Genomic DNA, 15,167 nt, shown 5'->3' with positions numbered 1-15,167 from the left:
AGGGGCTTTTTCCATTTGGCTGCCAGTGTCTAGCGGTGTTCCCCAGGGACCGCTACTTTTCACGTTGTCAATGATTTACATAGAAAACATAGAAACAGAAAACCTGCAGCACAGTACAGGCCCTTCGGCCCACAAAGCTGTGCTGACCATGTCCCTACCTTAGAAATTACTAGGGTTACACATAGCAACACACACAAAATGTTGGTGGAACGCAGCAGGCCAGGCAGCGTCTATAGGGAGAAGCACTGTCAACGTTTAGAGCCACGACCCTTCATCAGGACGTCAGTTCCACCAGCATTTTGTGTGTGTTGCTTGAATTTCCAGCATTTGCAGATTTCCTTGTGTTTGAGGGTTACACATAGCTCTCTATTTTCCTAAGCCCTATGCACCTATCCAAGTCTGTTAAAAGACCCTATCATATCCGCCTCCACCACTGTTGCTGGCAGCCCATTCCACGCACTCACCACTCTGAGTGAAAAAGCTTACCCCCTGACATCTCCTCTGTCCCTACTCCCCAGCACCTTATCCTGTGTCCTCTTGTGGCAGCCATTTCAGCCCTGGGAAAAAGGACTATCCAGACAATCAATGCCTCTCATCATCTTACACACCTCTATCAGGTCACCTCTCATCCTCCGTCGCTCCAAGGAGAAAAGGCCAAGTTCACTCAATCTGTTTTCATAAGGCATGCTCCCCAATCCAGGCAACATCCTTGTAAATCTCCTCTGCACCCTTTCTATGGTTTCCATATCCTTCTTGTAGTGAAGCGACCAGAACTGAGCACAGTACTCCAAGTGTGGTCTGACCAGGGTCCTATGTACCTGCAACATTACCTCTTGGCTCCTAAACTCAATCCCACGATTGATGAAGGCCAATGCACCGTATGCCTTCTTAATCACAGAGTCAACCTGTGCAGCATCTTTGAGCGTCCTATGGACTCGGACGCCAAGATCCCTCTGATCCTCCACACTGCCAAGAGTCTTACTATTAATACTATATTTAGATAATAGAGTTGATGGCTTTTTGGCAAAGTTTGCAGATGACACAAAGATAGGTGGAACGGTAAGTAGTGCTGAGGAAACAGTGCGATTGCAGCAGGACTTGGACACATTGGAAGAATGGGCAAAGAAACTGGCAGATGGAACACAGTGTAGGGAAATGCATGATAATGCATTTTCGTAAAAGGAAAACCAGCCTGGACTATTATCTAAATGAAGAGATGGTTCCAATATCAGAGGTGCAGAGAGACTTAAGAGTCCCATGAAAGACTCCCAGAAGGTTAATTCTATGGCTGAGTGCATGGTAAAGAAGGGAAATGCGATGTTGGCATTTATTTCAAAAGAAATAGAATATAAAAGTAAAGAAATAATGCTGAGCCTTTAAAAGACACTCGTCAAACCACACTTAAACAACTATTAACAATTTTGGGCCCCACAACTCAGAAAGGACATGTCATTGGAGAGAGTCGAGAGGAAGTTCACAAGGATGATTCTGGGAATGAAGGGGTTAAATATGAGGAGCGTTTAGCAGCTTTGTGGCTGTTCTCAATGGAATTTAAAAGAGTGCGGGAGGATCTCATTGAAACCGATCGAATGTTGAAAGGTCCAGATGGGGTGAATGTAGAGAGGATGGTTCTGCTGGTGGGGGTACAGTAACCAGAACTAGAGGGCACAGCCTCAAAATTGGGGAACGAGCTTTGAGAGCAAAGATAAGGAGGATTTCTTTTTTAGCCAGAGGTGAACCTACGATCTTCTGCCGCAGACTGCGTGGAGGCCAAATCTCTGGGTAAATTTACGGCGCAAGTTGATAGTTTCCTGATCTGTCAGGGCATGAAAGGATATGGCAAGAAGGCAGATGTATGGGGTGGAGTGGTGTCCAGAATCAGCCATGACATAATGGCAGAGCAGTCTCAATGGGCTGAATGGCCTATTTCTACTCCTCTGTCTTATGGTCTATCTGACACAAGAGATTCTGCGGATGCTGGAAATCCCGAGCATGCCCATCTTACCCATTCTTCCAATTTGTCTAATTCCTGCTGCAATCGCATTGTTTCCTCAGCACTGGTGATCGGTAAGGCCAGGTGAGTGGGTGGGGGAGGGAGCATGAAGGAAGAAGCAGGGAGGTGGAAAAGGTAAAGAGGTGAAGAGAATCTGATGTTGAGGGAACACTGGAATAAAGGGAAAGATGGGGGTTCCAGAGGGAGGTGATAGACAGGTGCGGAGAACAGAAGGGGTTGCAGTGGAACTAGAATGGGGAGTGCAAAAAGAGGGGGAAGTGGGATAAATTACTGGACATTGGAAAAATGGATTTTCATTCGGTCAGGTTGTAGCTACCCAGACGGAGTGTTACGTGTTTCTTCTCCAACCTAAGTGTGTCCTCATCGTTGCAGTAGAGGAAGCCATGGACTGACATATCGGAATGGGAATGGGAAGTGGAATTGAAATGGGTGGCCACTGGAATCCCGCCTTTTAAGGCGGATGGAGAAAAGGCACCCGATGATATGGTCTCCCATTCTATGCCGGATCTCACTGATGGATCAGGGAGTCGCAAAGAGATAGATCCGAGTGGATAGGCTGGGTGAGTGGGCAGATACTTGGCAGATGGCATTTAATGTGAATAAGTGTGAGTTTATCCACTTTGGGAGTAAGAACAGGAAGGCAGATTATTATCTGAATGGTGTTGAGTTAGGTAAGGGAGAAATACAAAGAGATCTAGGAGTCCTTGTTCATCAGTTACTGAAGGTGAATGAGCAAGTGCAGCAGGCAGTGAAGAAGGCTCATGGAATGTTGGCCTTTATTACAAAGGGAATTGAGTACAAGAGCAAGGAAATCCTCTTGCATTTGTACAGAGCCCTGGTGAGACCACAGCTGGAGTACTGTGTACAGTTTTGGTCTCCAGGGTTAAGGAAGGACATCCTGGCTGTAGAGGAAGTGCAGTGTAGATTCACGAGGTTAATTCCTGGGATGTCTGGACTGTCTTGCGCAGAGAGGTTAGAGAGACTGGGCTTGTACACGCTGGAATTAAGGAGATTGAGAGGGGATCTGATTGCAACATATAAGATTATTAAGGGATTGGACAAGATAGAGGCAGGAAAAATGTTCCAGATGCTGGGAGAGTCCAGTACCAGAGGGCATGGTTTGAGAATAAGGGGTAGGTCATTTAGGACAGAGTTAAAGAAAAACTTCTTCTCCCAGAGAGTTGTGGGGGTCTGGAATGCACTGCCTTGGAAGGTAGTGGAGGCCAATTCTCTGGATGCTTTCAAGAAGGAGCTGGATAGGTATCTTATGGATAGGGGAATCAAGGGATGTGGGGACAAGGCAAGAACCGGGTATTGATAGTAGATGATCAGCCATGATCTCAAAATGGCGGTGCAGGCTCGAAGGGCCGAATGGTCTACTTCTACACCTATTGTCTATTGGAAAGCTGAGGAAAAGATTCCTACAGAAAGTTGGAAAATTAGTCAGCTCCATTATGGGGACTAGCATCCGTAGTATCCAAGACATCTTCAAGCAACGGTGCCTCAGAAATGCGGCCTCCGTTATTAAAAATAACCATCAGCCAGGACACACCATCTTCTCAGTTTTACACGCCTGAATGCCCACACTCAGCGATTCAGGAACAGCTTTTTCCCCCTGCCATACTTCCTCTGATTCATCTTTTTTCTATATTTATCATGTATTGCATTGTCCTGCTGCCGCTAATTTCACGACCTGTTCCGGCGATGTTAAACCTGATTCTGTTCCAGGTGAGTTGCAGTATTTGGTGTTTCGGCTCTTCCTGCAGTACCGGTTACCAGCAGCAGGTGGGGATCCTCTCCGTGAAGTTGACCTTCGGGCCGCTCGCTATCCCCATCGTCTGGTTGAAAGCGGTACTGCGATGAACTGAACTTCCAAACATTTTTCAGTTGGATTGGCGGAGTCCTGAATTAAGAGCATTGACAACGGATGACCGAGGTGGAGGGTCACCCTTTCCTCTCACACCCCTCCTCCATGTGATCGGCAAATCAGTGCCTTCCACTCGCTCACTCACTTATTCTCGAGTCCTGTGAACCTCACTGGGAGCCAAAATGTCCCCAGCAAGGAATGAGGTGCCAAAGGTCTTCACACACTGTTCCACATTGTGGATTTCTCTCTGCCCATCCCTCACTTAGTGTTCGACCATAAGATATAGGAGCAGAAGCAGTCTATTCGGCCCATCGAGTCTGCTCCGCCATTCAATCATGGGCTGATCCAATTCTTCCAGTCAGCCCCACTCCCCTGCCTTCTTCCCATAACCCTTTGATGCGCTGGTTAATCAAGAACCTATCTATCTCTGCTTTAAATACACCAATGACTTGGCCTCCACAGCTGCTCATGGCAACAAGTTCCACAGATTCACCACCCTCTGACTGAAGTAATTTTTCTGCATCTCAGTTCTAAAAAGACATCCTTCAATCCTGAAGTCGTGCCCTCTTGTCCGAGAATCCGCTACCATGGGAAATAACTTTGCCATATCTGAACTGTTCAGGCCTTTTAACCTTCGGAATGTTTCTATGAGACCCCCCCCCCCACCCTCATTCTCCCAAACTCCAGGGAATACAGCCCAAGAGCTGCCAGACGTTCCTCATACGGTAACCCTTTCATTCCTCACAAGATCACAAGACAAAGGAGCAGAAGTAGGCCATTCGGCCCGTCGAGTTTGCTCTGCCACTCCACCATGAGCTAAACTATTCTCCCATCTAGTTCCAATTTCCAGCTTTTTCCCATATCCCCAGATACCCTGACTGATTAGATACCTATCAATCTCCTCCTTAAACACTCTCAATGATTGGGCTTCCACAGCTGTATGTGGCAACGAATTCCATAAATCCATGACCTTCTGGCTAAAAAACAAAATCTCCTCATCTCTGTTTTAAATGGGTACCCTCTAATTCTAAGACTGTGGCCTCTTGTCTATGACTCACCCACCAAGGGAATCAGCCTTTCCACATCAACTCTGTCCAACCCTTTCAACATTCGAAATGTTTTTATGAGTTCCCCTCTCATTCTGCTATACTCTAATGAATACAGTCATATGTTAGAGTAATGAATACTCTAACATATGAAGTTAGCCCTTGCATTCCAGGAATCATCCTCGTAAATCTTCTCTGAACTCTCTCCAACATCGGTACATCCTTTCTAAGATTGGGGGCCCAAAACTGCACAGAGTATTCCAAATGGGGTCTCACCAGTGCCCCGTAGTGCCTCATCAACACCTCCTTACTCTTATACACTATTCCTCTTGAAATGAATGCCAACATAACATTCGCTTTCCTTACTGCCGATACAACCTGGTGGTTAACCTTTAGGGTATCCTGCACGAGGACCCCCAAGTCCCTTTGCACTTCCGATTTTTGAATTTTCTCCCCGTCGAAATAATAATCTGCCCGATTATTTCTTTTTCCAAAATGTACAACCATACATTTCTCACCATTGTATCTCATCTGCCATTTCTTTGCCCACTCTACTAAACTGACCAAGTCTCTCTGATAACGTCTTCCATTGTGAAGACTGATGCAAAATACTCATTTAGTTCCTCTGCCATCTTTTTGTTACCCATTATAATATCTCCAGCATCATTTTCAATCAGTCTGATATCTCTCACCCGTGTCACTCTTTTATTATATATTAAAAAAAACTCTTAGTATCCCTTTTTTATGTTAATTGCCAACTTCCTTTCATAATTCATCTTTTCATTCCTAATGACTTTCTTAGTTTCCTTTTGTAAGTTTTTAAAAGTCGCCCAGTCCTCAGGTTCCCCACTAATTTTTGTTTCCTTGTACGCTTTCTCTTCTGCTTTTATTTTAGCCTTAACCTCTCTCGTTAGCCACATTTGTGCCATTTTTCCATTCATGATTTTCTTTTCTCTTGGAATATATTTTTTCCTGCACTTTCCTTATTTCTTGTAGGAATTTCATCCAATTCTGCTCTACTGTCCCTCCAACTAGTTTACTTTTCCAATCAGCTTGGGCCAGTTCCTCTCTCATACCACTGTAATTTCCTTTGTTCCACTGAAATATCAATCCACCTGATACCAGCTTCTCCTTTTCAAATTTGAAACTGAAGTCAAGTCAAGTCACTTTTATTGTCATTTCGACCATAACTGCTGGTACAGTACACAGTAAAAATGAGACAACGTTTTTCAGGACCATGGTGTTACATGACACAGTACAAAAACTAAACTGAACTACGTAAAAAAAAAACACAGAGAAAGCTACACTCGACTACAGACCTACACAGGACTGCATAAAGCACACAAAAACAGTGCAGGCATTACAATAAATAATAAACAGGACAATAGGGCAAGGTGTCAGTCCAGGCTCTGGTATTGAGGGGTCTGATAGCTTGGTGGAAGAAACTGTTACATAGTCTGGTCGTGAGAGCCCGAATGCTTCGGAGCCTTTTCCCAGATGGCAGGACGGAGAAGAGATTGTATGAGGGGTGCATGGGGTCCTTCATAATGCTGTTTCCTTTGCAGATGCAGCGTGTCATGTAAATGTCCGTGATGGTGGGAAGAGAGACCCCGATGATCTTCTCAGCTGACCTCACTATCCACTGCAGGGTCTTGCGATCCGAGATGGTGTAATTCTCGAACCAGGCAGTGATGCAGCTGCTCAGGATGCTCTCAATACAACCCCTGTAGAATGTGATGAGGATGGGGGGGTGGAAGATGGACTTTCCTCAGCCTTCGCAGAAAGTCGAGACGCTGCTGGGCTTTCTTTGCTATGGAGCTGGTGCTGAGGGACCAGGTGAGATTCTCCGCCAGGTGAACACCAAGAAACTTGGTGCTCTTCATGATCTCCACCGAGGAGCCGTCGATGATCAGCGGGGAGTGGTCACTCCATGCTCCTGAAGTCAACAACCATCTCTTTTGTTTTGTTCACATTGAGAGGCAGGTTGTTGGCTCTGCACCAGCCCGTTAGCCGCTGCGCCTCCTCTCTGTAAGCTGACTCATCGTTCTTGCTGATGAGACCCACCACAGTTGTGTCATCGGCGAACTTGATGATATGGTTGGAGCTGTGTGTTGCACACAGTTGTGGGTCAGCAGAGTGAACAACAGTGGACTGAGCACACAGCCCTGGGGAGCCCCCGTGCTCAGTGTGATGGTGTTGGAGATGCTGCTCCCGATCCGGTCTGACTGAGGTCTCCCAGTCAGAAAGTCTAGTATCCAGTTGCAGAGGGAGGTGTTCAGGCCCAGTAGGCTCAGCTTTCCAATCAGTTTCTGAGGGATGATTGTGTTGAATGCTGAACTGGTCTATGAACAGCATCCGAACGTATGTGTCTTTTTTGTCCAGGTGGGTTAGGGCCAGGTGGAGGGTGGTGGCAATGGCGTCATCTGTTGAGTGGTTGGGATGGTACGCGTGTCACCACTGTCCTGTATGTAACTGTGGATTAGCTGGGCATGTGCATGCTTTGCCCCTCTGATGGCTCAGGACAGTTTGGCCCTTGCTGTTGTTAGAGCTGCCTTGCCGCCTGATCTGAAAGTGGATTCGCGGGACCTCAGCAGCGCATGCACCTCTGCGGTCATCCATGGCTTCTGTTTTTTTTTATCAAAGAAAATATACTTCATTCAAAAATGAATTGTGTACAATACACCATTCAAAGACTTTCAATACCTTACAGTTATTTCCATTACTGTCTTTACATTCTCAAAATTGTCCTCTGTCACGCAGCTGCTGGGGATGAACCTCGACACCGTCCCTTCCATCCTCCTCCACACCTTCTCCGCGAACCCACAGTGTGCAAAGAGGGGGGGTCACTGACTCCTCCTCACTGCAGTCCTCCCATGGGCAGAGGGGTGTGGAGCCGACGTTCCGGGCGTACAGGAGGGATCGGACTGGGAGGGCCCCTCTCACCGCCAGCCAGGCGAGGTCTTGGTGAGGTCTGGCGATGAGGCATTTTGCCGGATGAACTGGACGGTCTGCTCAGGGAACCACCCCACTGTGTCCATCTCATCATTCTCCTGCAGTGCCTGCAGGACCTTACGTGCTGACCACTGCCTGATGGCCCTGTGGTCAAAGGTGTTGACCTGAAAGAACTTCTCTACGAAGGACAGGTATGGCGGCATCGACCAGCTGACAGGGGTGTTGCGTGGGAAAGGGGCCAGACCCATCCTTCGTAGCCAGGGCGACAGGTAGAACCTGGGCACGTAGTGGTACTTGGTGCCCACGTACCTGAGATCCACACACAACCTGATGCAGCCACACACGAAGCTGGCCATCAGGGTGAGGGTGACATTGGGGACGTTTTTTCTCCCGTTGTCCGGGGACTTGTGCATGGTGGTCCATCTGACCCACTCCATCTTGAGATTCCCAGACGAATCTGAAGATGGCTCGGGTGATTTCCGAGCTGAAGGAGCGGGGGACTGGCCACACCTGCGCCAAGTACAGCAGCCCTGAGAGCACCTCACACCTGATGACCAGGTTCTTGCCCGCTATCGATAGGGAGCGCCCTCCCCACAGCCCCAGTTTCTGTTTCATCTTGGCAGTCCGCTCCTGCCAGTTCCTGTTGCACGCCTCGGCCCCCCCGAACCAGATCCCCAACACCTCCAGGTGATCAGCCCTGAGGGGGAAAGGGACGCTGGATCGGTCGGGCCAGCAAGGCTTCGCTCTTCGTGCGGTTGACCCTGGCCCCCGACGCCTGCTCGAACTGTTCACAGATGCTGATCAGCCTGCGAACTGACCTCAGATCGGAGCAGAAGACGGTGACGTCGTCCATGTACAGGGAGGTTTTGACGTGTCCCTCCACTGCCTGGCAGCGTCACCCCTCTAATGCCCCCATCCCTCCTGATGGCTTCGGCAAAGGGTTCTATGCAGCACACGAACAAGACAGGGGAGAGAGGGCAGCCCTGCCTGACTCCAGACCTGATGGGGAAGCTGTCTGTTTCCCACCCGTTGACCTGGACTGTGCTACAGATGTCCGTGTAGAGCAGTTTGATCCAGTTCCGGATTCCCTCCCCAAATTCCGTTTTGGAGAGTACATCCGCCATGTACGTGTGCGATATCCTGTCGAAGGCTTTCTCCTGGTCCAAGCTGACCAGGCAGGCGTCCACCCCCCTGTCCTGCACGGAGGCGATGGTGTCCCTCAGCAGCGCGAGGCTGTCTGAGATCTTCCTGCCCGGTACAGCACAGGTTTGGTCCGGGTGGATCACCCGCTCTAGTGCAGACTTGACCCTGTTGGCGATAATCTTGGACAGGATCGTGTAGTCTACATTCAGGAGAGAGATGGGCCTCCAATTTCTAATGTCTTCCCTCTCCCCCTTCTGCTTGTAGATGAGGGTGAAGGTGCCCTTCCTCATGGATTCGGACATGCTGTCCGCCAGGAGCGTAGCATTGTACACTTCCAGCAGGTCGGGGCCCATCCGGTTCCACAGAGCCGGATACAACCCGACCGGTAAGCCGTCGCTTCCGGGAGTCCTACCCGACTCAAAGGAGCCAGTCGGCTCGTCCAGGGTCAGTGGCTGCTCCAGACTCTCCCGCTTGCCGTCGTCTAAGACCTACGTGATAGACGACAGGAAGTTGCGGGAGGCTGTGGAGTCTGCGGCCTTTTCTCCGTACAAGCTGGCATAGAAGGACCTGCAGATCCTCAGTATGTCTGTCTGCGAGGACGCGACTGAGCCGTCCTCCTCCTTAAGGTTGTGGATCACAGAGATCCCCCTGTGCACCTTTTGGGAGAAGAATCGTGAGCACGTCTCGTCCTGCTCCACGGTTTGGACCCTCGATCGGAAGATGATCTTGGGGGACTCGGCGGCAAAGTGCTGGGCCTGCCGGCCTCTCACCTCCCGCAGTTCCTCCCTGACATCCACCCCCCTCGACTGCAGAAGGAGGAGTTGCTGCAACTCTCTCTGGAGTTTACAGAGTTCCCTCTGCCCCTGCCTTGCTCTCTGGATGCCCTTGCGTATGAAGAACCTCTTGATGTTCTCCTTGGTGGCTTCCACCAGTGAACCGGGGAATCAAAGAAGGTTTTCAAGGTTCTCCAACCTGTGTAATCCTTCTCTAGTTCCTCGATGTTCTCTGCGGTCAGCAGCTTAATGTTCAGCTTCCACATCCCCGTACCTGCCTTCCGGTCCTCCCGCAGGTGACAGGTGGCTCGCAGGAGGCAGTGGTCAGAAAAGAACACCGGCGTGATGTCGGTGGTTCTGACCGTGAGGGGCTCTGACAGGAAGAGGAAGTCGATCCGGGAGCGGGCTGAGCTGTCCGGTCGTGTCCAGGTGGCTTGTGGGGGTCCCAACAAGGTTGACCACAAGGACCACCTGTGGTGATCTTTACCGTATCCATCAGGAGTCCGAAGGTACTGTCCAGCCTGCCGTCGGCGCCGCCAGATCGTCCAGCTGCACCAATGGTGCAGTTGAAGTCTCCGGGCAGAACGCCCGGCCGGGCCGTCACCAGCAGCGGTGGGAGCCGCTCGCTCCGCACGGGGGAGGCGGACACGGTGATCAGCCGGAGCGGAGTGCCCCGGTATTTGAAGTCTGCTACCAGGAGGCGCCCCGCAACCACCTCTTTGACTTGGGTGATTGAGGAGTTGCCTCCCCGTAGCAGAATCCCCTGGCCGGAAGCGCGACAGTCGTTGCCCCCCGACCACACCGACAAACCCCGGGTCCACCAACGCGACCACCTCCGGTAGTTGCCGAGGTGTGGCAGTCCGCACTCCTGGAGGAAGGTCACGTCGGCCTTGACCGAGTCCAAGTACTGGAGCGTGCTGACGCATCGCCCGGTACTCTTCAGACTGCGCACATTGACAGATGCCAGTGAAACGTCCGCCATTTAAAGTTCTTTATTTCAGAAGCACACTGTCCTTACCTTCGCAGTCCTGAGCCTTCATGCCCACGGCCTCTGCGAAGTCCTTCACCTTCTGTGGGCTCAGGAACTGCAGGTTATTCTCCCCTGGGTGTGGCAGTTCCTGTTCTGTGCCTGGGGGCTGGTGTCTCCCAGGCCTGCTGCCCTTCAGGCTGCGAGGCGCCAGACGTGGCTCCGCTCCCGGGTTCCCGGAGCTGGGGGTCCCTGGTGGTCTCCGCCTCCTGTGCTTGCGCTTGGGTGGGGGGGCAGCAGACTTTCCCCACTCTCTCTCCTCCTCTCCACTGCTTTTGTCCGCTGCTTCCTCTGCGCTGCTGGCCTCCCCCAACTCCTTCCTCCTCCGAAGTGGACAGGTTGCTGGAGGCTGTGTGGCCTCTTGTCTGTTCCTCTCACGATGGAATCCCCTACAACTGCATTTCTCCTTGCTCTCTTGATCACGGAACTGGGCAGAGTGTCAGAGTTCCGTTCGTTGTGGTCTTCCTCTGTCTGGTCAACTTCCCCAACAGCATCTAAAACTATATATCGATTCCTGACAGGGACTGTCACAGAGGTGCTGTCCACTATTTCTCTATAGGTACTATCGATCACCTCCTCATTTTCTCTAATTAGCTGAAGGTAATCAAGTTGCAGCTACAGATCTCGAACACTGTCCTTAAGGAGCCTCACCTCAATGCACCTAGTGCAGATGTAGTCCTTGGGGAGGCTGGGAGTCTCCCAGGGTCTCCACATCTGGCACACCAAGCATAACACTAATCCTAGATGCAAACCTCTCATGCTACTGTTACTACTAAATAAATAAACCTGTAACCTACCCCTTTACTATAAGACTCAACTGTCGCAGGAAGCCTCTTCCCATTTCCACCTAAGTCCATTGAGCCAAAGCCCTATCACTCTGCACCCTCTCACTCCGCTGCCCGCTGGATATGGTGGTGTTCTTTTTAAACCTTACGCACTCTGAGGTCACGTGCCCTTGCAGTTGTGCCTCCTTTAACCCAGGTAGTTAAAAAAATTCTGAATTTTCTCCCGAAAAATGACGACTTACTCCGCTCAACGAGTCTGTCCATCAGAGAAAGCAGGATCTCCCAGTGGCCACACATTTTAATTCCACGTCCCATTCCCATTCTGATATGTCTATCCATGGCCTCCTCTACTGTCACGATGAAGCCACACTCAGGTTGGAGGAACAACACCTTATATACCGGCTGGGTTGCCTCCAACCTGATGGAATGAACATTGACTTCTCTAACGTCCGTTAATGCCCCTTCTCCCCTTCTTACCCCATCCCTGACACATTTAGTTTTTTTTCTCTCTGCCCATCACTCTGCCTGTTCTCCATCTCCCTCTGGTGCTCCACTCCCCCTTTCTTTCTCCCTAGGCCTCCCGTCCCATGATCCTTTCCCTTCTCCAGCTCTGTTTCACTTTTGCCAATCACCTTTCCAGCTCTTAGCTTCATCCCACCCCCTCCGGTCTTCTCCTATAATTTTGCATTTCCCCCTCCCCCTCCTACTTTCAAATCTATTACTATCTTTCTTTTCAGTTAGTCCTGACAAAGGGTCTCGGCCCAAAACGTCGACAGTGCTTCTTCTTATAGATGCTGCCTGGCCTGCTGTGCTCCACCAGCATTTTGTGTGTGTTGCTTGAATTTCCAGCATCTGCAGATTTCTTTGTGTTTGACTTACTCCACTGCCTGCTTGCTGTGAATAAAAAAAAAGATTCCTGGAATCATTCTCGTGAATCTTCTCTGAACCCGCTCCAATGTCGGTATATCATTTCTAAAATAAAGACCCCAAAACTGCACACAATACTCCAAGTGTGGTCTTACGAGTGTTTTATTCTTAGATGCTTAGAGATAGGATCTTTGGACATTTAGAGAATCGTGGTCTGATCAGGGACAGTCAGCACGGCTTTGTGAAGGGCAGATCGTGCCTAACAAGCTTGATAGAGTTCTTTGAGGAGGTGACCAGGCATATAGATGAGGGTAGTGCAGTGGATGTGATCTACGTGGATTTTAGTAAGGCATTTGACAAGGTTCCACACAGTAGGCTTATTCAGAAAGTCAGAAGGCATGGGATCCAGGGAAGTTTGGCCAGGTGGATTCAGAATTGGCTTGCCTGCAGAAGGCAGAGGGTTGTGGTGGAGAGAGTACATTCAGATTGGAGGGTTGTGACTACTGGTGTTCTACAAGGATCTGTTCTGGGACCTCTACTTTTTGTGAATTTTATTAACAACCTGGATGTGGAGGTAGAAGGGTGGGTTGGCAAGTTTGCAGATGACACAAAGGTTGGTGGTATTGTAGATAGTGTAGAGGATTGTCAAAGATTGCAGAGAGACATTGATAGGATGCAGAAGTGGGCTGAGAAGTGGCAGATGGAGTTTAACCCGGAGAAGTGTGAGGTGGTGCACTTTGGAAGGACAAACTCCAAGGCAGAGTACAAAGTAATTGGCAGGATACTTGGTAGTGTGGAGGAGCAGAAGGATCTGGGGAGTACATGCCCACAGATCCCTGAAAGTTGCCTCACAGGTAGATAGGGTAGTTAAGAAAGCTTATGGGGTGTTAGCTTTCATAAGTCGAGGGATAGAGTTTAAGAGGCGCGATGTAATGATGTGGCTCGATAAAGCTCCAGTTAGGCCACACTTGGAATACTGTGTCCAGTTCTGGTCATCTCACTATGGGAAGGATGTGGAAGCATTGGAAAGGGTACAGAGGAGGTTTACCAGGATGCTGCCTGGTTTAGAGAGTATGGAATATGATCAGAGATTAAGGGAGCTAGGGCTTTACTCTTTGGAGAGAAGGAGGATGAGAGGAGACATGATAGAGGTGTACAAGATATTAAGAGGAATAGACAGAGTGGACAGCCAGCATCTCTTCCCCAGGGCACCACTGCTCAGTACAATAGGACATGGCTTTAAGGTAAGGGGAGGGAAGTTTTTCACTCAGAGAGTGGTTGGTGCGTGGAATGCACTGCCTGAGTCAGTGGTGGAGGCAGATGCACTAGTGAAGTTTAAGAGACTACTGGACAGGTATATGGAGGAATTTAAGGTGGGGGGTTATATGGGAGGCAGGGTTTGAGGGTCGGCACACCATTGTGGGCTGAAGGGCCTGTAATGTACTGTACTATTCTATGTCCTATATTCTATATAGAATCTAAACATCACATCCCTGCTCTTATATTCTATACCTCTACAAATGAATTACAACATTCTTCACAACCGACTTAACCCGGAGGTTAAACTGTAGGGTATCTTGCACAATGACTCCCAAGTCCCTGTGCATCTTTGCATTGTGAATTCTCTCCCCATCTAAGTAATAGTCTGCCCATTTATTTCTTCCACCAAAGTGCATGACCATACACTTTCCAACATTGTATTTGTTTTGCCACTTCTTTCCCCATTCCCCTAAACTATCTACGTCTCTCTGCAGACGCTCTGTTTCTTCAACATTACCCGCTCCTCCACCTATCTTTGTATCATCAGCAAATTTAGCCACAAATCCAATAATACTGCAGTCAAAATCATTGACATACATCACAAAAAGCAGCAGTCCCAACACCGACCCCTGTGGAGCTCCACTGGGAACTGGCAGCCAGCCAGAATAAGGCCCCTTTGTTCCCACTCTCTGCTTTCTAGCGACCAGCGAATGCTCCACCCATGCTAGTAATTTCCCTGTAATTCCATGGGCTAAGCAGCCTCATGTGCGGCATCTTGTCAAAGGACTTCCGAAAATCCAAGTACACCACATCCACTGCATCTCCTTTCTACCCTGCTTGTAATTTTCTCCAGGAATTGCAGTAGGTTAGTCAGGCAGGATTTTCCTTTCAGGAAAATTTTCCTTTGGCCTTTCTTGTCATGTGCTTCCAGGTATTCCGTAATCTCATCCATAACAATCGATTCCAACAACTTCCCAACCACTGATGTCACCTATAGTTTCATTTCTTTTTCCTTTTTCCTTTTCTTTTATACTCCCCCAACCAACACATACTCCACTCTCCCCTCCTACCCCTCCTCACAGCTCCCCACCCTGCTCTCATCACTACACCCCTCCCACACCCGAAACCACCACAGTGGGCTTCACAGCTGAACAGGTGAGAAGACAGCTGAAACGTCTCCACCCAAGCAAGGCTGCAGGCCCGGATGGTGTCAGCCCCAGAGTGCTAAAAGCCTGTGCCCCCCAGCTATGTGGGGTACTTCACCATGTCTTCAACCCGAGCTTGAATCTCCAGAGGGTTCCTGTGCTGTGGAAGACGTCCTGCCTCGTTCCTGTACTGAAGACGCCGCACCCCAGTGGCTCCAATGACTACAGACCAGTGGCATTGACCTCTCACATCATGAAGACCCTGGAGAGACTTCTTCTAGAGCAGCT

This window comes from Hypanus sabinus, chromosome 5, assembly GCF_030144855.1.
Source record: "Hypanus sabinus isolate sHypSab1 chromosome 5, sHypSab1.hap1, whole genome shotgun sequence".
NCBI classification, from domain to species: domain Eukaryota; kingdom Metazoa; phylum Chordata; class Chondrichthyes; order Myliobatiformes; family Dasyatidae; genus Hypanus; species Hypanus sabinus.
Note: the sequence above shows the minus strand (reverse complement) of the source record.